At 36.4% G+C, this 27820-nt stretch overlaps 1 protein-coding gene across 10 annotated transcripts in view; it reads right to left on the bottom strand.

Moving 5' to 3' along the window:
- The window catches only part of BTRC (beta-transducin repeat containing E3 ubiquitin protein ligase), a 171172-nt gene that overhangs the window by 82224 nt on the left and 61128 nt on the right, over positions 1 to 27820 (bottom strand). The window contains exon 1 of one of the 10 annotated variants that reach the window (XM_027591398.2): positions 22749 to 22763. The exons of the other annotated variants lie outside the window; for them this stretch is intronic. The gene's annotated coding sequence lies outside the window, so the exon portion shown is untranslated. Of the gene's footprint in view, positions 1 to 22748; positions 22764 to 27820 lie in introns of those variants that run through there. 10 annotated transcript variants of the gene reach the window in all.

The following is a 27820-nucleotide window of genomic DNA, read 5'->3' as shown; positions in this document are numbered from 1 at the left end:
TCATGTGCGCATGCATGCACACTCTCTCTAAAATAAATCTTTTTTTTTAATCCAGAATATAGAGAGGTTGTAAAACTAAACAAACAAAAAACCCCAAGCAACCCAATTCAAAAATGCACAAAGGACTTGGATAGACATTTCTCTAAAGAAGATACACAAATGGCCAACAAGCACATGAAAAGATGTTCAAACGTCACTAATCATTTCAGGAATGTAAATCAGAACTACACAGAGACACCACATCACATTCATTAAGAAGGCTCTATCAAAAACAGACAAAAACCAAAATATATATTGGCAAGGATGTTGAGAAATTAGAACTATTATGCACTGTTAGTGGGAATATAAAAGGATACAGCTGCTGTGGAAAACAGTATGGTGGTTCCTCAAAAATTAAAAACAGAATTATCATATGATCCAACAATTCCACTTCTGGGTATATACTCAAAAGAACTGAAAGCAGAGTCTCAAGAGATAATTTGTACACCTGTGTTCAGAGCAGCATTAACCCCAATAGCTAAAACATGGAAGCAACCCAAGTGTCCAATGACTGATGGAGGGATAAATAAAATGTGGTGTAATACATCAACGGAACAGTATTCAGCCTTAAAAAGTAAGGAAATTCTGGTACATACTACAACATGGATGAACCTTGAGGACATTATGCTAAGTGAAATAAGCCAGTCACAAAAAGATAATTACTATATGAATCCACTTATATGAGATACTTAAGAGTAGTCAAAATCATACAGAAAGCAGAATGGTGGTTGCCAGGGGCTGGGAGAAGTGGGGGAATGGGGAATTATTGTTTCATGGGTATAGAGTTTGAGTTTTACAAGATGGAAAGTTATGGAAATGGATAGGGGTGATGGTTGCAAAATATTATGAGTATTATTTAATATCTCTAAACCATACACTTAAAAATGGCTAAGATGATAAATTTTATGTTATATGTACTTTTTAAAAAGATTTTATTTATTTAGGGGCACCTGGGTGGCTCAATTGGTTAAATGACTGCCTTTGGCTCAGGTCACGATCCTGGAGTCCTGGGATCAAGTCCCGCATCGGGCTCAAGTCCTGCAGCGGGCTCAAGTCCTGCAGCGGGCTCCCTGCTCAGCAAGGCGTCTGCTTCTCTCTCCGACCCTCCTCCTTCTCATGCTCTCTGTCTCTCATTCTCTCTCTCTCAAATAAATAAAATCTTAAAAAAAAAAGACTATTTATTTGAGAGAGAGTGAGAGAGAGGGAACGAGCAGGGGGAGGGGGAGGGAGAAGCAGACTCCCAGCTGAGCAGGGAACCTGATGCGGGGCTTGATCCCAGGACCCTGGGATCATGATCTGAGCCAAAGGGAGACACTTTACTGACTAAACCACCCAGGTGCCCCATGTTATATGTATTTTACCACAATATAAAACAGTTGGAAAAAAATTTGGTAATCAACACATGTAAGGCACTATCTGCAAGGCAAAATAGAGAAAATCCAAATACAAATTACTTGGGTTCTATTTTCCACAACTACATTCGCAGTGTTAATATTTTTAAATTTGCAAGTTTAAAAAAATTTTGATATACTCATTACATTACATATATTCATCACATTCTAACTGGGGAACTACTTTATTTTTAGATGCAGAAGTTATTTCTAATATGAGTTTACGTGAAAATTTTCATACACCTATGAAATTATTAGATAGGATCATAACTGTATTTTAAACTTATAGTGGTTTCTATCAAATATTATATTTTAAAAGATATTAAAGGATAAGCAGCATGTTTATAGTGTCATTTTAAGGACCTTATACCTCTGTGGCCAACATCTGTATGCCTTGTGCATTGCCTGTACTTGGTGTGACAGGCCAGTACTATAAGGCGTTCCTTTTGGTCAGAAATCTTCTATTGAGATTTAAGTTGATATCTGACATTTGTGATGACCACTATAGGGACCACTATGGTCCCTAAAATAAAGACAAAGAAGAAAAAACATGCTATGCTATAAGCAAGACACAGAGACTCAAAAACTTCAGAGTTCTCACTGGGTTTTCTCCCCATTTTGAAAAAAAGTAATGTAGTCTATCTATAAAAAAATCAGAGAGAAACACAGTGGAACTAATGACTGTGAAGCATTCCAAATAAGGAAACTACCAATATATGCCACTTTAAGATAAACAGAGGAAGGGAAAGGTCAACATTAAACCCATAAAATCAACTTGTGTATTTAACTTAAAAAAAAATAAAGTACAAATAATTTTGAATGCTAAAATTAAGTGGTTTATGTAATATAAACTTAAGCCAGTATTGAATTATAAACTTAAAACTTGCAAGTAACTATTCCCCAGACCATGAAGTTCCACCCTCCTTTAAATAAAATATCATTTACAATCCAAACTGGTTTAATTCAATGTAAAGTCCTATATTTCAAAATTAATTATGTTTTATTAAAATGTCATCATAATAAACTTGGAAGCCTAGTTACTTTTTGGTAGAAGTTTGTAATAGTAAAGTTATTATAAATCACATTTTTACTCTATAGGTGACTTGGGGTGAAACCAAACTGATGGTAAACTATGTACTAAATTACATAGTAAAAACAGTAATGTGAATGTAATAGGATGAACAGCATCTAGTCCATATCCACAATTTTCTTCCTCCTGACCCTCTATTTTATCTGATTTAGATGAGGAGCTGTTGAGTGGATATCACTAAATTTGACTCTGTTGTTACCTTAAAATAGAGGTAGGGACATTAAAAAGTCATGATATCAGGAGCAAGGAGTAAGGTACCCTTCTAATAGTGAAGAGGAGAGCCAGAAAGCCAGCAAAAAAGCAAATAGGAGATGAATAGTTTACAGTCTTGAGGGTGGAGGGAAATGATGAAACACCCTTGTATATCTAAGTGGTCACCTCAGTGGTTCTCAAAGCCTGTGTGTTCTCCAACATCACCCAGGAGAGCTCAGCAGCACAGTTATCCCTCTTATCTTTATCATGATGCATCCCAATAAGCAATGTTCATTAATTGTCTGGGCCATCAAACTAAATCATATCCAGTAACTTCTATTTAAGGGTAACCACTTGATAAAAGCAAGACTCATGCCACAAATTAGTGGGTGAAAGTTAAACAAATAACAGGATAGTTACATAATCTTAAAATACGGCTCCATGAGATATTTAATAATTACAAAAGGAAAAACAATAACCTCACAGTAGAGACATGTGGTAGACACCACCTTAACATATTGTGCCTCTTAGGCACCTGAGTGGCTCAGTTGGTTAAGGGACTGCCTTCAGCTCAGGTCATGATCCCGGGGTCCTGGGATCAAGCCCTGCATCAGGCTCCCTGCTCAGTGGGGAGTCTGCTTCTCCCTCTACCCTTCCCCTGCTTGTGATCACTTTTTTTCTCTCTCTCAAATAAATAAAATCTTTAAAAAAAAACCTCACAAATAAAACATTATGTGCCTCTTGATATCATGTACGAGAAGAACACATTATTACTTTTGAGGTAACCTTGCCCAAAACACATAATCTCAATCTGATCATAAGAAAACATTAGACTAACCCAAATTGAAGGACAGTCTAAAAAATTACTAGTCTGTACTTAATGTCAGCGTCATGAAATACAAAGAAAGACTAAGGATCTGTTTCAGGTGAAAGGAAACTAAAGAGACATGACAACTGAATGCAACCTGTGATCTGAGATTATTTTGGGGGGTTAAAGCAAAATTGATGGTAAACTTCTCTATACAGAATTATATACTGAAAAACAGTGATCTGCACCTAACAGGATAAGTACTGCCTCTCTAGCCCATACCCACAATTTTCTTCCTCCCGATCCTCAATTTCATTTGATTTTGACAGGTAACTATTGGGTGGGCATCATGACGTAATGGTATAAAGGACATTATTGGAACAATTGGGAAAATCTGAATAAGTTCTACAGATGAGCTAGTAACACTGTATCGGTGTTAATTTCCTGTTGCCCCACTTTTAAAACTTATACATAGAAAAATTCACTTGTTTTGGTGTACAATTATGTGAGTTTTGGCAAAAAGCATAGTTATGTAACTACCACCATAATCAAGATGTAAAGCAGTTCATTTCCCAAATTCTCTTGCACTGCCCCTTTACAGTCAATCCCTTTTCCTCATAATCACAGATTTTTTTCTCAATAATTTTCATTTCCAAAATGCCACAAAATGGAATCATATAGTATATAATTTTTTAAGTCTTTTTCCACCTAGCTTAATACACTGGAGATTCATTTGTGTTGTTGCATACATCAGTAGTCATTTCCTTTTTTAAAAAAATCTTTTATTTACTTATTTTAAAGAGAGAGAGCAGTGTGCAAGCAGGGGAAGGGAGACAGACAAACAGACTCCACTCTGAGCACAGAGCCCGACATGGGGCTCGATCTCACAACCCTGAGATCATGACCTGGGCCAAAATCAAGAGTCGGATGCTTAACTGGGGCTGAGCCACCCAGGCGCCCCAGTAGTCCTTTCCTTTTTATTGCCAAGTGGTATCACTATATAGATGTACCACCACTTGTTTATACATTCAATTTCCTCATTTCAATAATTTGTACTGTGGTTATTTAAAACAATGTCCTTGTTTTTAGGAAACATAGAATGAAACACTTATGTTGGTAAAAGGACCTTATGTCTGTAACCTGCAAATGGTTCAGAAAAAAATAAGTAAATGGATGTGAGCATATATATCTACATATAAATCGAGCAAATATGGTAACATGTTATCATATGGAGAATCTGTGTGAAGAGTATAAGGGGATTCTTTGCACTATTCTTTCAACAGTTCTGTAAATCTGAAATCATGTAAAAATAAAAATTAACAAGTAAAACAGATGAAACCTACAAGGAAATATCTTAAAAAATGGAAAAATAGAAGTCAGATAAATGAAAAATAAATTTTGGGGGGAAAATTCCCTTGAATATAAATAATAAAAGTTACATTCTACTACTTAACCCTGAGCCAATTAGAAAAACCTGACTGCTTCAAACAATTCATTTGTAACACTCAGATTGAATATTTCATTATAGTAAATACATTTGCAGAATGTATTTGTAGTCCTGGAGTAACAATATGATATAAACAGTAGCTTCATATTAAAATATTTCTGAAAAAGATACTACATAATTTGTTACCTTTCATATTAACGCAAATACATCTCTCTTCGCCCAGCATTTACTAGTTTAGAATTAAAAGAGGCAGACTAAAAGTCTGGCTGACAACTTTGAATTGTAAGTTCAAACTGGAAGCATTTGGGTTTTAACACCTATAGACATAGTAACAGACGTGTGGATGGGAAAAAGTCAATAAAGTGAAATAATGCTGAAGCTTGTGTATTAGATCTCAGGATGTGTTTTGGATAAAATGTTTCCAGAAGTAACCTGGGGGTGAATAAAAAAGACAAAGAAATCACCTCAAAGAAAGTTATTTAGATGATAAATTTAAATACACTGTCTCAAAATCAACATATCCAAATTTAAAGCACTCTTTTACCATTCTTATGCATCTTAGGCCACCTCCTTCCCACTCAACTTTTCTTTCCGTCCCAAACTTAAATCCTCAGCCAATTTTTATTCATCCTCCCCCCCCCCCAACCTTTTCTTCTTGGAATGTATCTAACCAATTTTCCTTTCAGTCATGTATTTTAAGAGACCTAACATTGGGTTTGTATTGCCATAACGTCTACTCCAGTCTTGACCACCAACACCTATTACCAGTGCTATTACTATTGAGAGAGCCTTCTGATACCCTTGCCTAAATCCGTATCTGATCCATTCTATACACTGTCAGAACCATGTTCTAAAAAGACATTTACCTCACCCTACCCCATACCCTGCCCCAAACCCTTTTATAGCTCTCTGTCACCTACAGGATTAAGTCCAAACTTCTTAGTATAGCAACCACAGTCTGGCTGTTTTACCTTTCCATCAGTCTCTGGAACCACTTACATGACATTATTTTATCATTCTCCAAAGTATGAAAAGCACTCTCTTATCCCTGTGCTTTTGCTAATTCTATTCCCTCAATGTGTAATAGACTCCTTTCCTGGGGCACCTGAGTGGCTCAGTCAGTTAAGCATCCAACTCTTGGTTTCGGCCCAGGTGGGTGATATCAGGATCGTGAGACTGGGCCCCCGTGAGACTAGGCCCCACGTCAGGCTCCGTGCTCAGCGGGGAGTCTGCTTAAAGATTCTCTCTTTCCCTCTGCCCCTCCCCCTGCTTGCTCGTTCTAATAAATAAATTTTTTCTTTTTTTTTAAGATTGTATTTATTTATTTGAGAGAGAGAATGAGAGATATAGAGCACGAGAGGGAGGAGGGTCATAGGGAGAAGCAGGCCCCTCGCTGAGCAGGAAGCCCGATGCGGGATTCGATCCCGGGACTCCAGGATCATGACCTGAGCCGAAGGCAGTCACTTAACCAACTGAGCCACCCAGGCACCCCTAAATAAATCTTTAAAAAAAAAAAAAAGACTCCATTCATGATCTCTTCATCATTACAATCCTGTTTCAAAAGTCAACTAAAATGATACCTTCTCTGAGAAGCCTATGCATATCCGTTCTTCTCCCTACTCCTGCCGCACTAACCCCCAGTTGGAACTGATTACTCTGAATTAGCACTTTATTTCTATTTTGGCACTTATGCTTTGTATCTCCCTTTATTATATCTCTCTATGAACAAGCTTCCCATTCCTACCCCACACTGTAAAATTCCTTCTGGACGGGCCCAGTTTCTTTTTCATCTTCATTTTCCAGTGGCTCAGCAAAAGTTTGAGAACATAATTATGAAGTTTTTAAGTGTTTGTTCGATTGAATGTTATTGCCAGATTAATCTTTCTTAAACACCACTAATGTCATGGTGGTCTTTCTCCCTCAAAAACTTTTTGTGACCCTTTCTTTCTATGAAATCAAATATGAAGTTCTAGGTCTGGACTCCAAGACCTTCCAGAATTTTCTGCTGTATTACATCAAGTTATTTCCGTCAGCAAACATTTTCTGCCCTAGTTAAGCAAGTTTCTTCATAGTCTTATAAACGTGACATAATCTCAACATTTTCAGGCTGGAAGGATCCTTAATTTTAGTGTCATTCCCTCAACAATTATAAAAACACAAGAAAAAATTCTAATCTATTCAAGTTCCACCCATTCTTGAAATGAATTTCAAATGTCATATTCTCTAAGAAACCATACAACTATTCCATCTTTCTCTACTGGAAATTCCTTAACATTATCTTGGCCCACACAATTTAGCACTTAACTGGATAAATGTTTGCATGTTACTCTCAACTACCCAGTAACATTGAAAGCTTTTTGGGTGGTCTTTGTGGCTCCCTCTACTTTGCAACACATTACATAATATATGGATAAGTGCTCAATAAATAATTGAAGCCCTATACTCACACTGTCCAGCTAGCTTTAAAAAAGGTTTTCAAAGCAGAAAACCTTCAAAGTGATAACCCAACTACAGTCCTACTATCCCATCACTTATCATGCCAGTATGACAACTTAAGAGTTAGTAAGCTCCTGCTCCAAATAGAGTTTTTGCAAATAATGTTTTAATGAAACTTAGCCACCTCCACTCATCTGCCTTTTATCTACAGCAACCTGCATGCTACAATGGCAAAGGTGAGTAATCACGACAGAGATTCTATGGCCCACAAAGCCTCAAATGTTTATTGTCTGGTCCTTTAGAGTTAAAGTTTGCCAACTCTTGATTAAGAAAGAAAAGTTCGTCTGTAGATAAGCAAAGCATCCCTGATTCTTCAGAGCCGGGTTTTTTGGTTTTTTGTTTGGTTTTGGTGTCTAAAACAAGAAGTAGACAGATTTTGATGACAGCACACAGCAGGTTTATGGCTAGGGCAATATTCTCCATGACCTAGTAAGTGGCTTATTTACTGTTTTCAGTTATCTATTTGAACACACAACTCCTGATGACATGGATAATCAAGAGTTGATTATATAATCAAATGAAAAACTAAACTAATTTACACAGTGATGAAAAGTCAAGCCACTCATAATGACTTATCATAATCTTTGAATAAGCATCTTGCTCAAGGTTGGATAGTGCAACAGAGCCTGAGCCTGTCTGAATAGCCATCTGTTATAAATAAAACAGTCAGCTCCAACACTAGAAGTAACATTTTCCACCGATGCTACATTCCTCACTGAGAAAATTCAAAGGATTCTGTAACCAGGAAAGTTATATTAATGAAGTGGGTAAATTGTGGTGAATTATAACTCTGACTTTGAACACATTTAAAAAGTGGAGTCATTTGATCATCATCATGTAGAATGACAACCACATGAAGAAAAAAAAATCTAGAGACCAATTTCTAATAGTTGCAAACATCATATAGTAGGCATGACTGGTAAATTAGTAATTGAATTAATATTTTTCCATTAACTTATTATATCATTTGAAGCTAATTATAGCCTCCAAATACGTATGATTTGCAATTCTCAAAAATAGGAATAATTATTCTTTTACAAGGTTAAAGGTAATTTACATGGATAAAAATAATTTAAACTCTTCAGTGAAAGATGACAAAAATAAAACACTCTTTGTGTATCTAAACAAATTCTAATTAATCCTTCTAGGATACAATGGGAACAAACATAGGTCATTTAAGTTCAGAAGCTGACTGAAGAATCCTATTCAAGGACCAGTTTTAGGGAGGACCTGAAGTGTCCTCATAAGATAATATTCTCTGGCATGTTTTCATGCACACTGCTTCTCTAGCACGTTTATCATTTGACATACTCGATTAAACCACAACCACATCAAAGCCTCCCTATCCTGCTAAACTTCAACAAGATCTACCAGTTAAAGCTTTCAAGAAGTGGTATTTTCTAGCAATATACCAATCCAAGCACGGTGTTAGGAACCAGATATAAGGGAAAGCACTCTCGGACAACCAAACACACAGGACTTCCATTAGTATTGCCTTCCGTTCTATGACAGAAGTAAAACAAAAAACAAACATCAACTAGATTTTTTTCTCCTGCTACAAGGTCCGACGCTAATTATAAAACATTACGGATGCAGCCTTTCTCAAAATGCAAAGGGATTGTGTATATTTGCAAAGAACAACTATTTTTTATGCTTCCAAATTCTTAATCCTGTTTGGAGCTGTCAGTGGGGGTTAATGGAAGCCTTGGATAGGAGAATTCCAATCTGGTTGGCAGATGGATAGGTTGGTTATAGCTGCATAACTATGTCTTGCCTGCAGGCACAATTCAGAACACTGTTAAAGCAATATAAAGTCTCTGTCAAGCTGAACCATTTGGATCAGTAGCAAGGAGAAATAATAATAAAAAAGAAGTTCATTTCTGGGCCTTGTGCATTTATGCTAGTATGCAGAAACTGATTAATTGTCATAGTGTGCTGGTCTTCTATACTTCAGATTTCTACTTCTGGAGTAGATTTTGCATGCTAATATAATCATTCTCCCTCTTGAGACATTAGCAAATAATCAAATGAAAAACAGGATCATAATTTACTGAGATTCGAGCAATTCTCTATGCAAATTTGACTTGTTATTGCTGCTGCCTCGTTAATCTGAATGCCTTTGACAAACTCCTTTGATTTATGAACTCGTGACAACTCCAATGTGTATATATTTTGCTAGATTGACATTATCATTAAGAGTGGGTGGACTGAGCTCACATGAATGGCTGATTTTATTTGCTGGTGTCTGCTGCTCAACAGCTGAGCATCTCCTCCTCACAAAGCCCCTGAGCGTCAGGCTCTTCCCATCTTCCCATCCATTCATCATCTCGATGTTAATTGGCCCAGGCTTTAAGCAAATTTTCAACACGATTTAAAGGCACGATGACACTGATTACTGACCCTCTGCCATACGGTGCCTATTGATTAACCTGACAGAGATGATGAGCTTGAGGGAAACTAGGTGTGTGGGGACCTCAGGGGGAAAAATATATTGTCTATGCAGGCAAACACTTGTCATTACCTCACAAGCCAGAATTTGCACTGCACACATTCTTAAAACACACTACTGCTTTAACACCTACAGCTAACACAGAAAGTGCTTTCTGCATTCAGAGATATTACAAATATGTCATGTCAAAGCACATGACACATTCGGTATTTAGAAGAACTCCCCAGATAGATGGCTGCCTTTCAACCAATTATACTTGTGCTAGCTGATGTATATATTTTAGGTTAAATTCAAAGAAAGTGCTGGGTGGCTTGGTAGTGTTATACCAGAAAAGAATTAGAAAAGGAAAACAAACTAGGTTCTTAAAAATAGAGAAAGGAAGAAAGGAAGGAGTAAAATTGCTGTCATTCCACCACTACTATAATAAGCTGCTATTCTATCACTATTAAAATAAGAGATACTCTAAAAAAAGGAAGAGAACAGCAACCCGATTTTACAAATTTTGTTTTCTGTTCTTTAAATACTGCTACCTTGATTCCAACTGTCAAAGTATTCCTGGCACAGAAATTACCAATAACTGAGTATTTTAAAATAAAGCTAAGTAATATTTAAGTCTAACAAACATACCAAATTCTTGCTTGCCCATTTTCAAAGGCTGCTATACAAACTCCTCTACTTAGGGAAATTGTTCAGGATATCTTAAGCTTCCTGAGAAAACTAAATCCTTCATTATTTGAGGGGGGGAAAAGTCCATAATTAATAGTTATTGAGCTCACACATCAATAACAAAATCTGCTTTAAAATACTGCGACATCTACAAATTTACACAAGCAAAGTCATGCAGCACACCATCAGGGATCAGACAAAAAACACCTTTAGATAGGGAAGGTTCTTATTTAAAACAAAGTAACAAAATATGCTCCCTCTGGCCACACATATCACCTTGTTTACTTACGAGTCCTGGGGGGACAGCCAATATACAATTTTAAACACGGAGATTTTGGAGCAGCACTAACAGTTATTTCAAAGCTAAAATAACAGAAAACTGAACAACAGCCCAGCTGTAGTCTCTATTACAGTGACATGAGCTGTTAATGTAAGAGATCAAATGTTTTTCAAGTCAAACAGCACTGGTGCCTGTTATACTGGAACATGTAGCTTACTCCCTAAAAACCTGCCTCCTGCTCTTTTAAGATAAACAAGCTCAACTAAGCACTGAGATACTCTGATAAGAAGGATGGAAGAGACAGAGCTGCACCAGGGAATGACAAGGCAAGGACATGAAGGAGCAGCAAACGTGCTTTTGTTAAGTTTCAAATTATAGAATATATCGTAATACAGCAGTTTAATACTTCACCATTAAAAGTATAGCTATAGGAGTACAAATTTCTGTCAATACATATGGGGGTCAAAAAAAAAAAAAACTAAAACAGTTACCTGGTTTATGAATAGGAGACACGTCACACAGCGTTTGAGCACATTCAGCTTTGTGACTTAATCAAAGGTTTGAACATCAACTTAGGAATGACTGTGAGTATATAAAAGAGTTTGTAATTATGTTAATATGCTCCACATCAGAAGTCACAGTCTATTTAAATTCTAAAGGTTTTTGATTTGAAAGGCTTGATTTAAAAACAAAAAACTTCATACCTTGTCCTTTCAAGTAGATTTTTTTTTTTTACATTTTATTCTGCTTAACATCCCAGTGAGGTCACAAAACCACATCTATTTGTAAAAATGTGGCTTAGTATTTTAAAAATCCCAAGAGGCTTGCTAGGGGGCATTTATATACTACTGTAGATTGTTTTTCTTGAGAGAACTAAGGCAACTATCATTCATTCAGGAAAAAAAACAAGGAGTTTCAAGCATATGCTTTCACTGTTTAAAATACAACTGGCAATGCACAAAGTAGCTAAACAAGCATGGTAAAATAAACAAAAATTCACCAGGGAGAGTTGGGATTAAAAGTCACAGTAATAAAAAACCAAACTCAGGTATCATGTGAACAAAAGTGTAACTAGCTTAATTTGCCTCTCTTACCTTTAAATCTACCTGAATCTTAATGAATGTTTTTTGTTTTCCTTTTCAAGATATTACCTTTATGATTAGGTGTTTAGGACAGAGCCTTTCACAATTTTCTTTCCTGCCTTATTTATATAATATTTCATCCAGAGATCCTCTGCATATAGTTTGTGTGAATTAAGAGGCAAACATTTGCTTCTACTAATAAGGACATCTGGTTATTTTTGTAACTCAAAGACATCTGCATTCTGTAGATCTTTTTGATTTCTCAAAATGGGGTTGAGAACCATAGAACCCCTTAGGATGTATGCCAAAATCCTGTCTCTCTGCAGATTAGTTATTTCTGTCATCCTTGTTCCTGATTTTTTTCTGCTAAATGACTTTTGTCACCTTGGATATCTTCCCTGCTTTGGTGTTCCCATTTTATTACAATTCAACAATGTCATGAAAAAAATTAAAGGCTCCCTACCTATTGTGGAGTAAAAATGAAATCATTCTACATAAGTAAGTAAATTTCTGAAAACCAGACTGGACTAGGTTAAGATTTGTGTTTAGGTGTATATTTCAATTGTGAACTGTCCCTTGTCTAATCACTCTCCTTTTTTTCTTATTAAAAAAAAAAATTACTATTTTGTGGGCTTATTATCCTCTGGACTTTCCTACTAATTATACAAAGTCTTCATGAATTTTCAGGTCTTTAAAATACAAACATCATTTCCTCTTACACAGACTTATATAGACTTTTGGTTCCCAAGGGTAGAAAAACAGCCCAACATAGGCCTTGAAGGATATGCATTAAAGAACTGCAACGTATCAATAAGAAATCAAATATCACACTTTTTTTTATATCCCTTGCTCTCTTCTTAAAATGCCAAAGAGACTAACTATATTCCTTATTCAGGATACTTGAGTTTGAGCTGTAACTTTTGCTTTTACTGTAAATTTGGCTTTCTCATTTTCTGCTCATCTCCACTACAGAGGCTTAAAAAACTACAATGAGGGAAAATATGTTTTTCAACAGAAAATAGCTAATATCATTTACACTGACTGCATTCTCATAGCCTCTAAGTAGCCAGATACCAAAGTAGTATTGGCCTGAAAGATTGAAAATTTAAGTGAGAGGGCTGCTATTTCTGGACGGTCAAAGGTTATAAATACTAATTCACGTCTTCAGTTTTTCATTTGTTAATATTACCAAACAACAAAATGAAAATAAAACCAACACAGATTAACTTGGAAGTTCTACTAGGAGTAGTTTAACAAATTTACTTGGAAAAATGGCTAATTTTACTGCCCCAGGAATAAACAACCTTGTAGGTTTCCTGTAGTTGCTTTAACAATGCTCTTTGATGTATAACAAATTTAAAAATAGTTTTCTTTTTCTCCAATAGATTTGTTTTTTATAACAACACAAATGGTTTCTACTTAAAGGATATGTTTGTGTGTTATTCTAACAAAATTATTTCTCTTAAGCCTATACGGTCTTAAATTATTGGAACGCTAGAGGATGGTTATATACGTTAAATCTTCCATTTTGCTAAGTATACAGAATTTTGTTTATGCATTCTTGACAAATCCTACAAATAATTTATGTCATTCCTTTCCACACTATAACTGTTCTTAATCTAAAGAATCACAAAAAATCTATATTTCCTTTTCTCAGAATTACTTGAAAAGTCACTACAATTTCAAAAAGTAAGTTTTACTATCATTTAGCAGAAGTAAAGTTTTCTTTGGAAATATTAATGATCCTTTGTTGACGGAAGAAAAAACAAGTGAGAAACATTAATCCAAATGTGTTCCAGAATTATTCAATCTTGGCTCAGCATCTCAATTTTAAAGTGACCTTTTAATTTAAATAATCATGCTAAAATGATAAAAATAATGATTAGGCAAGTTAAGTTGGCTAATTTAATTTAGTTAAAATTAATTAAAATCGGGCGCCTGGGTGGCTCAGTCGGTTAAGTGACTGCCTTCGGCTCAGGTCATGATCCCGGAGTCCCGGGATCAAGTCCCGCATCGGGCTCCCTGCTCAGCGAGGGGCCTGCTTCTCCCTCTAACCCTCCCTCCTCTCATGTACTCTCTCTCTCATTCTCACTCTCTCAAAATAAATAAATCTTTAAAAAATAAAATAAAATAAAATTAATTAAAATCAATGATTTTTAAAAAATCTGTTATTAGTATCATCAATAGCATGTTGTGTTATGGATAAAAAAATGCTTTACTAACTTCAGAGTTTTATAATGGATGACTGGTTTGACAGAGATCAAACATTAGTTTTAATACCACAGTACTTGCTCTTGCAGCACAGAAACTGTAAATACCACAATAGCCAACTTTGGTGTTAAAGTTTGTTTTACCACAATTCCTTCTTGTGGAAACCAATGTACCCCCTGCTCTTGCAATGAAGTAAATGAAGGAATAGTTGACTTCAAAACCAGTTGCCTATCACTGACTGCAGTACAAAAGGCATTCTGGGTAGTGGTTGGTAAAGAAAGCATAGCCATTTCTAAATGCCAGTAGTTCCCAGCATCTCTTTTCCTTCTGAGTGGAATGAAGTCTGCAAGCACTGACTGGTGGGTCATTCGACCCATGAGAGCCTGGAAAGGTTTCAAGAATAACAGAGGTCATGTAATTGCCAAAAGAGCATTAGCCACTCAATCATAATGGATAATTAAATGACCTACATGATTCCTGAAATAGCTGCTCTATATTTGGTCTATTACTTGCGTCCCTCAAGATAAGCTACTCGTCTGGTCTGCCTTGACCCGCAGAAGTCCAACCTGTGCCTGAAAACTAGCTGCATGCTTCTATTGCTTTGTAAATCCGCCCCCACCCCCCGCACCTCCAAGTAGTCATGCCCCACACTATGCTTTCAAGAGGACACACATAAAAAAAAAATCAATCTTGTATCCTTCTCCCTATTGTGCTCTCTGGAATACAAATGACTAAAGCAAAGAAAAAAAATTAGTAAATTCCTGGTTTAGATCTTTAGGGGATAGAAGGAAGAAACATAAGAACCACAAAGAAGGAAAGTCATGATAAAATTTTTTTAAAGTTTTGCTCAATACGCCTCCAAAGAATTTTACATTTGATTATAAAGCTAGTCAGGGCAGTAAGTCATTAAAACTCCAATTGCCTGGACTGCATTTTTGATGGTGTGGGCTATTAGAATCTTTCCTGGCCTAGTTTTTTAGTCCATACAGAAAGTAAACTGCCTCTCAACAAAATGAAATATACCAGGAACCAATTGTTTATATAATAGAAGTAGCAAAAGGAACAAGAATCTCTGTGCTTCACATTTTCATCTTTCTATAAATAGTTCAACAATCTCACTATAATACTTGATCAAAAATATAACCAAATAGAAGCAAACAGCATGAAATGGTAAAAATGTACAGAAGTATATGCTTCTTTAGGAGAAAAAGGTCTGCCTGTGGCCTTGGAGTGGCTGCATATCAAGCAAACACAACAGAAAGAGGCAAGAGACAAGTAACCAAAGACAACTACACAATAATGGCAAGGAACGAGGCATGTGAGGGACAAAAGAGCTCACATTTAGAATACCTTGGAGGCTAGTAGGATTTTTCCGTTTCCACAGGAAATTATGTAGCTTGAGGCTACTGACTACCCTGATCTCTTACTAGTACATGAATGGCTTATTAAACCTAGAACATATCTGTTTTAGTTAACTTCTGGGCAGGGAGGGGGCTAGAAGGGGAAAAGAGAACAAAATGTACTTAAATGCTGAATTTTTTCTCCAGGCTGAATGCCTTTCATCCAATAAGACATTCAAAGCAGTGACCCAGCAAATGGATTGAAAAAGCAATCTTCCGTCCCAGTGCCACATTATCATTCCTATTCAGTATTCTCCATGAGATATCTCAATCAGCTGTGTGTAAGTGACAACGCAGCCCATTGCTGGGTTAATTAAACATTTGACTTTAACACCCTCCCCGTCATTAAGCAAATAAAAACAGATAATTCAAACTGCACTTCATCCTCAGGGTACACAACACACATGTCAAAATTAAGAGAGTCCAAGGCCTCTGGGGAATTCTATTGGGGCTATAATCAGTTTAAATCTTATCTGGTTTATCAATTATTCTATTGATTAAACCAAACCGGTTATATACAACTCCTCTGCCACATGGGATTGATGTCAACAGAGCAAGAAAATAACTCCAGGAGGTTCCAAACTGATTTAAAAAGAGACCAACAGACAGACCAATAATAGTCGATTATTACATACCAGTGATCCATACACTGAAAAGTTGATTCTTAGTTTCAGGCGGGTGAAGTGAACTGTTTCCAATCACTATGTCCCCTTTGCTATACCTCAGAGTTGGCTTAAGTAAATTTATGTCTTGGAAGATCAACATATTTTCTACTGATTTAAACAGAAGCTACCATGCTCAGCAATTGAAATATTTTATAGACACTAACCCGAAACTGTAACACAATCTCAAGGAAAACTAACATTTTTTCTCATCTTCTTACCTGTCTGCATGTGACCAGAAATACACAGGGATGAAAGTGGACATACTTGAAAGTTGATTCTCCTAAAAATATGCAATCATCCAACTATTCCAGTGTCCCCAAACACCATATTTTTGAAAAAGAGAGATTCTAAGAAATCAGAAGGACCTTACCATAGCTACAAAGACATGGCTCCTTTTATTAATTCCAAAGGTAAACATCTTCAAAGCCACTGGTAACAATGATGAAAATACAGAGCTGTATCTTTAAATGAAATGTGGATATCTAAACCCCAACATACCAAGTTTCTACTGGATTTTTAAAAAGACAATTTAGATATTCCCCTGCTCAATTCATTGTGTAATATCCTTCAAATGTCCAGAATCCTTATCACAAGGCCATGCCCTCCTATATATGAGAAAAGCAGTAATAAAACCTACTGGCAAAAAGGAGGGGTGGGGGAAGAGACTACGATACACCTGATACCTGTACACTTGTACCTATGCTCTTCCGAAACAAAATTTGTTTACTGCTATGTTGGCACCACATGTGCAATCAACCATAATTTAACTTATCTCCTTCAGATTTTTTGTTTTCAGGCAGACTAAGTAAGAAACCTGCATTAGCATGCTGTATTCTACACTCACCACTAGAAATACTGAGGGTGCTATTTGTAATTGTATTCTTTTTAAGAGGTTTGTTCTCTGCAGCTGTTTTCTGCTTGCAGTGTATTTTGTGTAATCAGCACATCATCATAAATACATTGGCTGTTCCCCTGAGGGTAGCTGTCAGTGTTTAATTTACAGAACAACCTGGCCAATGTGAATTTTAACACTACAGCACTATGGCAAGGAGTTACCACACTCTGTGAAAAACAGGTTTCTATGAATTTTTATATCAAGGGCTGGTCCCAGGACAATTTAGGTGCTAGAAATAGACTGTTTAAAGAAGCATTTTATACCTTGTATGCAATGCACTCTTTCCCATTTACAGCCTTAGAAGAAGCCCTGAACAAACTACCAAACCACAAGTGGGCACTACCAATTCTGGAGACAAGGACTGAAAATCTATGATCTACCAGCAGGAGGCACTGTAATAAATGTTACCCATCTCTTTAAGCTACACATAAAACTACCAAAAACAATACTGACCCCTTAGAAGGTGTCTAAAGGCAGAAGGAAAAGTCATTTAAGAGACAGACTAGTCTGAAATATGCATACCACTCTTTCTGCTGAGATGAGTTACATGTGATACGAACATCAGTATATAGCTTCCTTAGGGCTGCTAATAAGCCATTAAGCTCAATGAATGGGAAAAATACATTAAACTAATGGTTATTCAGTTGTAGTCCCCCCAAATTATATGCACAGTACCTGGTATACAGGTTCTCAATAAATGTCTAATACAGCACAAACAATGAATCATGGAACACTACAAAAACTAATGATGTAATGTATGGTGATTAACATAACAATAAAAAAATTTAAAGGAAAAAAATAAAAACATTTTGCAGGCCCAAAAAAATAAAAAATAAATGTCTAATACATAACTATAAGCTCCTTGAGGACAGGGTCTGACTCTTAATTTATGCCCAATACTTTGTACAGTACCTGGCACATAGAAGGTTCTCTATATATGAATTAAATAGAATTGTGGCTAGTTGTGAACGGCAATGTTGTTTGTAAAGCTTTAGATCTATATGATGTCAAAATGCATTCTCTAAATCAGTAAAATGCCCTTAAAGCCTATATAGAGTGCATATCAGATATTTCAGTCATTTTCATCAAAGCCATTCATACAAAAAAACCTAAGTAGCTCAATCTTACAATAAAAAACAAACTTGCCTACAAAATATTGGATTATTTCAGACTTATTTTAATAAAGATTATATAGAAGAGATTAAAACTTTTATAAAACTTTGTTTCTTTCATACAAAATTAAAAGATCATTTTAAATGCTCAGAAAGGTAACCAATAGCACTTCTCTATTAGTGAAGTGGTATTACATGCACGCATACACATTCTATAAATCAAGTGATTATGCATATGTATTTTTCTGTGAAGGGCTATTTTACAAGTCAGAATGCTTAAACTGAATCAAAACAACAATTCATGCTGAGTTCTCCTCAGTGTGTTTGCTTTTAAAGTTGTACAGAATTATACGTTCATGATATTTTACAAAAAGCATTAAATTGTAACTAACAGATTCTTTTTTTAGAAAAGGAAGAGAATTACCTACTTCACTTCTGAGATATTCAAACTTGCCCAAATTTGTAATAAAGTTAAATTTTAAAAGATTAACTAGAGCAACAGAGATTTGTAGAACTTGCTCTGATACTGCTGTAATTAAAATGTTTTTCCTATAACAATTTTTAAAATTTTATAAAGCATACTCATGTATAGCAAAATTTGTTGATACTCTTAAATCTACTGATCTCAGTATTTTCACAACCACAAAGAAATTTTAAGAACACAAACCCTATAACATTCTTCCTTTCTGTGATGCTAAGACATTTCAAAAAAGTAATTCCTTTTTACATTTGTGTCATATGAAAGGCAAAATAAGAAAGAACATGATCCATTAACTCAGTACATTTGGATTTGTTTTCACCCATTACATTAGAGGTTAGAAGCTTTAAATTCAGTTGAATATTGACAACTTAATACTTCTCAAAAATTTTTGTGCCTAATAAAACCTATCTTAATTTTTAATGGAGAAATTAATCACTTTCTTTCTTCTTAGATTTAGAATTACAAAAATACATCCTGAGACCTTTTGAACGAAACTGCATGGGGTTAGACTGAGGTCACACCAGATCAGGAGACTGCATTCTCTCTTCCCTGGAGACTATGTAGTAGTTCCATAGGCTGCCATTAGATAGCAGCACAGTACACACCATCAGTCATATCTCCCATAGTCTCTCCTGTTAAGGGATGTGTGTGTGTGCGCACACACGCACGCACACACACACACACACACTCTAATTCAATTAGTACAGTCGGCAACTCCAGAAAAGAGTAATTCAATTAGTGCATTGTGGAGCTCTACAATACCTCTAAGCAGATGTTCACCTTCTTCAGGAACTGGAGCTAGGTTTAAAATACTTATACCAGATATGCCACTACATTATGTCATTTTTCAAAGTGCTTACATATGCTTTTCTGGCTTCAAAGAAAAGGTGAGGAAACAAACCCAGGCTAAGTTCCTAGAGATTTTTCTATCCCCTACACCAAAGAAGGATTTCGGTTTTAGGTTGCAGTAATTAAATTACATAATCCAAATTATGTTCAAAACAAGATGTTTCCCTGTATACTATACTATTACACACTTTTGCAGCACTGACTCTAGTTATGAATGCCACATTGTAATAAGGACACTGTCAAGGTGGAATGCGCTCACAAGGAAGGACAACCAGAATGACGTCCTCCACCAAAAGAAGAGGTTATAAAAATGGCAGGAATGAATACTGATATTTTCCAAAGAAATACTAAAAGAACCAAGAAAATTCACCCTGAGAACAGAAAATATAAGCAATATGATAGCTATCCTAAACATATAAATATATGAACATGAAAACAATTACTCTATATTACTCTGAAAGGCAGAATTCTAATCACTAAATGAACAAAAAGTTTGACTCCTTCTTGAGAGAACACTTTGAATCAACAGTGAAAAAGAAAACAAGATGCCTCAACAAGTTAGGCTTGGCAGTGATCAAGCAGAGATTATACGACCTTGTGCCAAATATTTCATAAAGGATTCCTATATGCAACAAAATGGCTTTTTATATCCCTCCCAATGCTGAAATTCTAAGGTTCTATGAATACACTGATTTTTGCTCTTAAGGCAAGCCTGGACTTTGTAATAAAGCTAATCATTATTATGGAGGTGTGGCTGTATAAAAGCCCGTGGGCTCAGGCATTTTCACAGTAACTGATGCATTAATAATACACCAAGAGAAGAAGAAATTTTGTACAGTTTGTATGTTAAGATTTAGGAGATTTCATAAATGTACATATTTATAGCCTTATTTCTTTGATAAGCACTTGCACACCTCTTATTCTTCCAAGATTGAAAAAAATGGTTTTTATTCATCCTCAAGAAATCAGACAATGAGAAATCAATTTCTCTTAACAACGATTTCTGAACTCCCCCACCCCAACTGAGTCAAGACGGTGGGTTCTCGGGGTTCTTGTAGGTTAAATGCAAATCTACATCAATATTTATGCTTTAAAAATAGAGAGCAATACTTAATAACTAAAATCTCAATATTCCTCCCTTTGGTCTTGCACTGTATTTTGTTAAGTGAGGACCTAATTCTGGGTATAACGGAGCAGGGCAGTATTTTACAAATATTATCTCCTCTCTTTCCAGCATGACCTCAAAGGAGGTAATTAAAAATGTCAAAAATGACCATTTTTCCAGTGAATTTCACTATGTATTTATGATAGCGACTAGCTCTCCTGCCTTTCACATTTGCAGAGAGAGAGAGCTAAGCTAAACAGCTGTCCTTTAAAAACATCAATAGTGTTAAAACAACAACCATCAATAGTGTTAATTCAAGTACTTTCAACACAAACCCCTACTTTTTCATTCTCCAGAAGAATTACACAGGTCATTCTCACTTAAAACTTTACTGGCAAGGTCTATGCCCCCAAAATGGATTAAGATAATAGCATACATCTACTGACAGTGCTGCTTTCTTAGGAAGAAAAATCTTAAAAATATAAAATATTTGTTGTTTTAAGATCTATTGCAACTGAATACAAATAGCAACAGAAAACACATTCTACTACTAGAAAATATTTACCAAGAATCTATGGTTTGGCTTTTTCAACAAAGATTTTCTATTAAGTTGTACTAATACAAACATAATGGTTCCCCCACATGACCTATTCATCAACCTTACTATAAATACGAATTTTGCACATTTAAAAAAGTTCTTTTTCTTGCTAAAATTTTAAGTCTTTCATAATGAGCCACTTCCCAAAGACACTGGATAATTACAGCAATTAAAAACATAGCCAAATTAATTTTGATGTGACTGACAATACTGTTATATAGGAGGCTATCTATATAGTAAACTATCAGTTTAACAAACTATGTTAATCCATCTTTTCTCTTTACCCACCACTGCTTTCCCAACCTCCCGCCTCCACAGAAACCGAGCAGAGACCTAAACTGATTCTTCCTTACAATAGAGTGTTCCATAAACCCCCAGATTAATGAACTAACCCAACTTCAGTCTCCTTTTGCCCATGCCTCACAGCCTGCACTTATGTTCCAATGTTAAGTTCATTTGGCTCCATCAGCACCACTTCTCTTTAACATTGTCCCTTCTCATGCATTTAAGGCAACTACCTCCAACCCTATCAATGAGAGCAGACAAATGGGGGAGAAAGGAATGAACTGCAAACACCTCAAACAAGAAAGGTTGCTTAAAAAACCAAGTGTCACATTCTGACAGTTCAATATTTCATAGCCAATACAAGGAATGTGCAACGACACTGCAACTTTAAATCTTTTCCTCCTATGTCAGTCTCTCTTTCTCTCATTGTAATGCCAAAGGGAACAGCAATCAGAGTGGAGATGTTCAACGTGATAGAGGTCAGGACACCATCGGATCAACGTACCAGAAACACGACCTTGTTTATTTTTTTTCCCACAGTATTATTGTTTACAGGGTGCTTTGCTCATGTACCTTGTGGTTCTTAGCTAAAAGATGAAATTACAGCCCAGGATGAAGCGCTCAGGCACACATCCAATTTGTGTTTCCATCTCAGAAAACAAAAAGCTTCTAAGGCCCTCAGGCTGCCATTCAAACTTGGAGGCTGACATTTTTAACAGCATGAACCAGAGACTGGCAGAGAGAATGATATAATGCATTTCTGACTTGTCAATCAAAGACCTCACCTCTGCTGTCTTGTAAACAGTTGGGGGCCATCTAACTACATTCATAAACCTAGGGAGAGCTTACTGCCAGCTGGGGTGCTGGAGCCACATGCTCTGGCTTCTATTCACCAAAATCACGATTCAGTTTTATAATCTCACTGTAAATAGTCCGTAGGCACATTTCCAGGACTACTGGAATAGAACCAGAGTAGGGAATACAAAAGAGATTCTGGTCAAATACTGCATTATTTTCAAGCTGTTGGAATCCTGTACCCATTTTATCCTCATTTTTACCAATTCCCCCCAAAGGACTGCACTATGCTGCAACTGAAATGCTTAAAAAAATTAATGGCCTTCCAATTTGAAAATCTAGGGGAAATATACAAATATCATACTAAAAATGTCCCTTATGTTTTATTATCAGTAAAGAAACGGGCACTCACCTAAAAACATGGCTCATGCAAAGGGTAGAAACTGCAATGAACAAAAGCAACTGTATTTTAGTGAAACTAATCATATGCTTTCTTTCAGATACAAAACTTTACATGCTATACAAAAGCTTTGTATTTACTAGTTTGAAGTAGTGCACTATATGTATTTGTGTGTGTGTGTGTGTGCGCGCATGAAACATGCAAACATAAAATGAGTACTTATCCCTCTACTCTTTCCCTTCTGTTTATGACCTCTAACACACACAAAAAAATTAGATCAAACCAGGCTAAGATTTGAACTTTTGCTAAAGGATCATATACGAAAATGCATATACTCTTTCTTAATGTCAATTTTACAGGGCACAGAATTCCAATTTAATTCATATCAAGACAGAGATACTAGGTTTGTAACAAAGGTCTTAAGGATTTGAATGGTACACCTGAGAACTTTAAAAGGCAGATGACAGATAACCCAGCAGGGGAAGGTACACTGCAACATGCCGTTTCATAATGATGTACTTTATCTTAGACCCAAATAACTATTTCAAAATATAATAGACTTGGCCTCCAGAGGACTGGGCCAGAGAATATATAAAAGCTCAAAGCTACTCAACATCATTCCCAGGAAAAACAAAACTCATGGGTAGCACCTCCCAACAGTAAAGCATTACAATTCTTAGAGGCCTATGCAGCCAAACAAATGAAAAAAATTTTCCCCAATAAGGCTGTCACAAATACCCTGGGTTTCTCTCTTCGTGAAAAATGACAAAGAAGTTTCCTAAATGCTGCCTTATCTACCAAGACTGCACATCTTGACAGTCCACATAAAATACTAAGTCTAGAAACTAACACAAGGAAGGACAGCAAGACAACAAAACACTACCACATAAAGCAGAACAATAGTGAAAGACGGTACAAATGGCTGTGGCAGTCACAAAACCACCAACATTGACTCCTGAATAGCACAAAAAGAACTATGATACTCTGGCCTCTACTCAGCACAAAGATGGAAGTAACAAGACGGTAATCTTGGAATATAAAGAAAGTAATATGTACCTCAGAAGATACAGGTCAGTCTTAACTGCCCACAGCAAGAATTGGTCTGATAAGGACAGTGCATCCACAGAGGCTCCCATCACCCTTAAAGTTCTCATCAATTCCATTCTTCCCGTCTGTGCTTCCTACCCTGGGGCAACCCCAGGCCCCTTGGGGTACCTGTACTCTCCCTCTGGCCATTAGGGGTCATGTTGAACTTAAAGCAATTAGGGAAAATCCAACATTATTTAACATAAAAGCTAAGCCCTCATTATGGAGTGAAGAGTTTAACTTTTCAGAAAGACCTGGGATCGAGCCCCGCATGTGGCTCCCTGCTCAGCGGAGAGTCTGCTTCTCCCTCTGCCCCTCTTCCCCTGCTCATTCTCTCGCTCTCTCAAATAAATAAATAAAAATGAATAAAAATTTTTTAAAAGAATGATTAGGAAACAATTTTAAGGAAATCTGATTGTCTCACAATAATTTGGTTTACTCTAAACATTAGATGATGATGCACATCAGCCTGTAAATGAACATTACCAGCATCAGAGGCATGTCAAAATACTCAGCAATGGAGCAATATATTATTATTACAAAACTTGAAATAATTAGTGTAATTAAATAACCTAAGCGGGCATCTTGAAAGATAAATCGGTCCTAATGATTCCTCCAAGAAATACTACTTCCAGGATAAGGTAAAATGCAGCAAATTCAGTTCATCTCTCCTTTTCTTAGTGAAATTCGTATAAAAAAACATTGAAAGGGTAGAAGCTCAACAATAAATTCCAATGTTAGCCAAAATGTTTTTTTTTTTAAATCTATAATTATACTTTCTTTTTAAGAAGTGATCGTCAGGGGGCTTCTGGGTGGCTCAGATGGTTAAGCGTCTGCCTTCGGCTCAGGTCATGATCCCGGGGTCCTGGGATCGAGTCCCGCATCGGGCTCCCTGCTCGGTGGGGAGCCTGCTTCTCCCTCTCCCTCTGCTGCTCCCCCTGCTTGTGCTCTCTTGCTCTGTCAAATAAATAGATAAAATCTTTAAAATAATAATAATAATAAATAAATAAAGAAGTGATCGTCAGGGGTGCCTGGGTGGCTCAGTGGGTTACGTGTCTGCCTTCAGCTCAGGTCATGGTCCCAGGGTACTGGGATCCCCCAGCATCGGGCTCTCTGCTCATTAAGGAGCCTGCTTCTCCCTTTACTCCCTGCTCATGCTCTATCTCTGTCGCTATCTCTATCTCTCTCAAATAAATAAATAAAATCTTTTAAAAAAAAGAAATGATCTTCAATGATAGATTTCCAACATTTTGCACATGTACTTTAATTTTGTGTCTAATCAAGCCTAAAGGGTCACTTTCAGTATGCTTAATGAATTCCATCTTTTCTCTAGACTGTTGTTTATCACTACTATCATCATTTTAATTTTCCCAGGGTCTATTCTTTCATAGAATAAGGGTAAAATGCAATAAAATAGTCAAATAATTGCACAAACACACACTGCTGTGAAGATAAAGATGTTGACATCATTGAAACTGAACTGTTAACTGGCTGGCAGTGCCACTATTTAAGAGCTTGAAATGTGCATTTGTTCATCAACAAGAGTCCAAATTCAGCACACAAAATCCAATTCAGAGGGGATCATCATAGTATGAGCTGTATGAAAGCCAAATGTGTAAAATTTGAGGACTACCCATATATCAGATTCAGCATGTTTTCATTTTTTCCATGTAAATGCACTGTCGTCTTTGGAATGTTTATCATGACTTCTTTCTGAATACACAACAGTTGTGTGTATGTATTTATGTGTAGGTACCATCAGCAATTCAATGCTTTCTCTCCTCCTACTCTATATATGTTGATAGTTTTCTTCAAATTATTTAAGACCATTCATTTGTTCAGCAAAAATTCATAAAGTACATACTTTGTATCAAACACTGTACTTGCCACTGGAAATATAAAATGAACAAAACATAGTCCTTCTCTCAAGAAACTCAAGTCTAGTGAGGGAACAAATGAAATAGCCTATCAGTGCTATGACAGAAGTATCTATTGCATGCCCTGGGTACAGATGCTCTAATGAGGTTAAGGGGGAGGGTGAAAAGATCAGCGAGGACCTTTATCCTAGAGGTAAAACTACCTGAGTTGAATCACGGAGATTATTAAGTAGCCAGGTAGATAAATGTGGGAGGTAGGGGGTTAGGGAGAATAGATGTTTTTTGTAGGGTTCTCCAGGTAGGGGGAACAGAATTTGCAAAGACACAGATACATAAGAGAACACAGCACCTTTAGAGAACTGTAAATCTGAAATGGCTAAGAGTTACATGAGAGGAAAGTGGTGGCAAACCACTCAATTACATGAATGGCAAACCAAGTTCAAACTACGTTCAATTTACAAACATGTGAGCAACTGCCATGAGATAAAGAGTGACGGAAATCAATGAAAGTGACTGATGAATGTAGAATTTGGACAAGAACAGGACATAGTTAAAATTCAAAAGAGTTAGCTTCAATAAAGTGCTAATATCTAGGAGGACACTTAAAATACTCCTTTTTTCTTGTCTGTATTTTCTACAATACTAAAATTTTTAATTTTTATATAATTTTATGCTTAAATGGAATAGAAAGTATTTTAAAACTGAACTAAAGGGCGCCTGGGTGGCTCAGTCGTTAAGCGCCTGCCTTTGACTCAGGTCATGATCCCAGGGTCCTGGGATCGGGCTCCCTGCTCCGCAGGAAGCCTGCCTCTCCCTCTCCCACTCTCCCTGCTTGTGTTCCTTCTCTCGCTGTGTCTCTCTCTGTCAAATAAATAAATAAAATCTTAAATAATAAATAAATAAAAATAAAACTGAACTACATTTGCCCAGACATGCCTGTGTGTGTACATGCATGCACAAATGGATGTCATTCCAGATTAAAGGAAACGAACATGATTATCTTAAAGTGCAAGAATTATGGGTGATACTTTCTTGTTTATAGATTTACCAAGTAATTTATATATTCTACAATAAACAATAAAATAGTTGTATAAGCAGGAGAAAATGTGTGTTCCCCCCCCACACACACACACAAGATAAAGGCATTTTTTATTTGCCCCTGTATGTAAACTAATGTAAAGGCTATAGCTGGGATAAACATAGGTCAAATGTCAACATATGCACAAAAAAGAACTAAATTTTTTATTATAGAGAAATTACGCTGTACTGAGATTATTCATATACAATGGGGGGGGCATCCCCTAGGGCTCAATAAGCATTTCTGTCATGGGAAAATTTTCCTTAATGATATTGTTTTCTGATGAGATTTGAATATTAGTTTATAGTCAGTGTGATAAGACATGCTACCCTAAAACTTCAAATGTAAAATGAAGACTTCCATATATACATTCTGAATAATCCTTAATTTTCCTAGTACTGTTCCATTTTAACATTTCACTTAGCAGATGGTAAGATCTGGTAGACCTCCAAATATTTTTTTATTTTTTATTTTTTTTTAAAGATTTTATTTATTTATTTGAGATAGAGAGAATGAGAGATAGAGAGCACGAGAGGGAAGAGGGTCAGAGGGAGAAACAGACACCCTGCCGAGCAGGGAGCCCAAGGCGGGACTCGATCCCGGGACTCCAGGATCATGACCTGAGCCGAAGGCAGTCGCTTAACCAACTGAGCCACCCAGGCGCCCTAAATATTTTTTTAAAGATTTTATTTATTTATTTGACAGAGACACATCGAGAGAGGGAACACAAGCAGGGGGAGTGAGAGAGGGAGAAGCAGGCTTCCCACTGAGCAAGTGGGGCTCAATCCCAAGACCCTGGGATCATGACCTGAGCCGAAGGCAGACGCTTAACGACTGAGCCACCCAGGCGCCCCAACCTCTAAATACTCTTAAGCAATAAAATATACCGTCTCTCCTAAAGTCAACCCCCAACAATTTCAACCTTTGACAAGGGACCCTTGTTAATATTAAAATATTACATGGTTCATTTAGCTCAAGATTTCCCTAAAAAACTACAGCTATACTTGACACCTAAAATATTCTAAGGTCATATAAATCTAGTT

The sequence above is a fragment of the Zalophus californianus genome, chromosome 15 (genome assembly GCF_009762305.2).
Source record: "Zalophus californianus isolate mZalCal1 chromosome 15, mZalCal1.pri.v2, whole genome shotgun sequence".
Classification (NCBI taxonomy): Eukaryota; Metazoa; Chordata; class Mammalia; order Carnivora; family Otariidae; genus Zalophus; species Zalophus californianus.
This window is presented reverse-complemented; position numbering and strand designations above follow the sequence as displayed.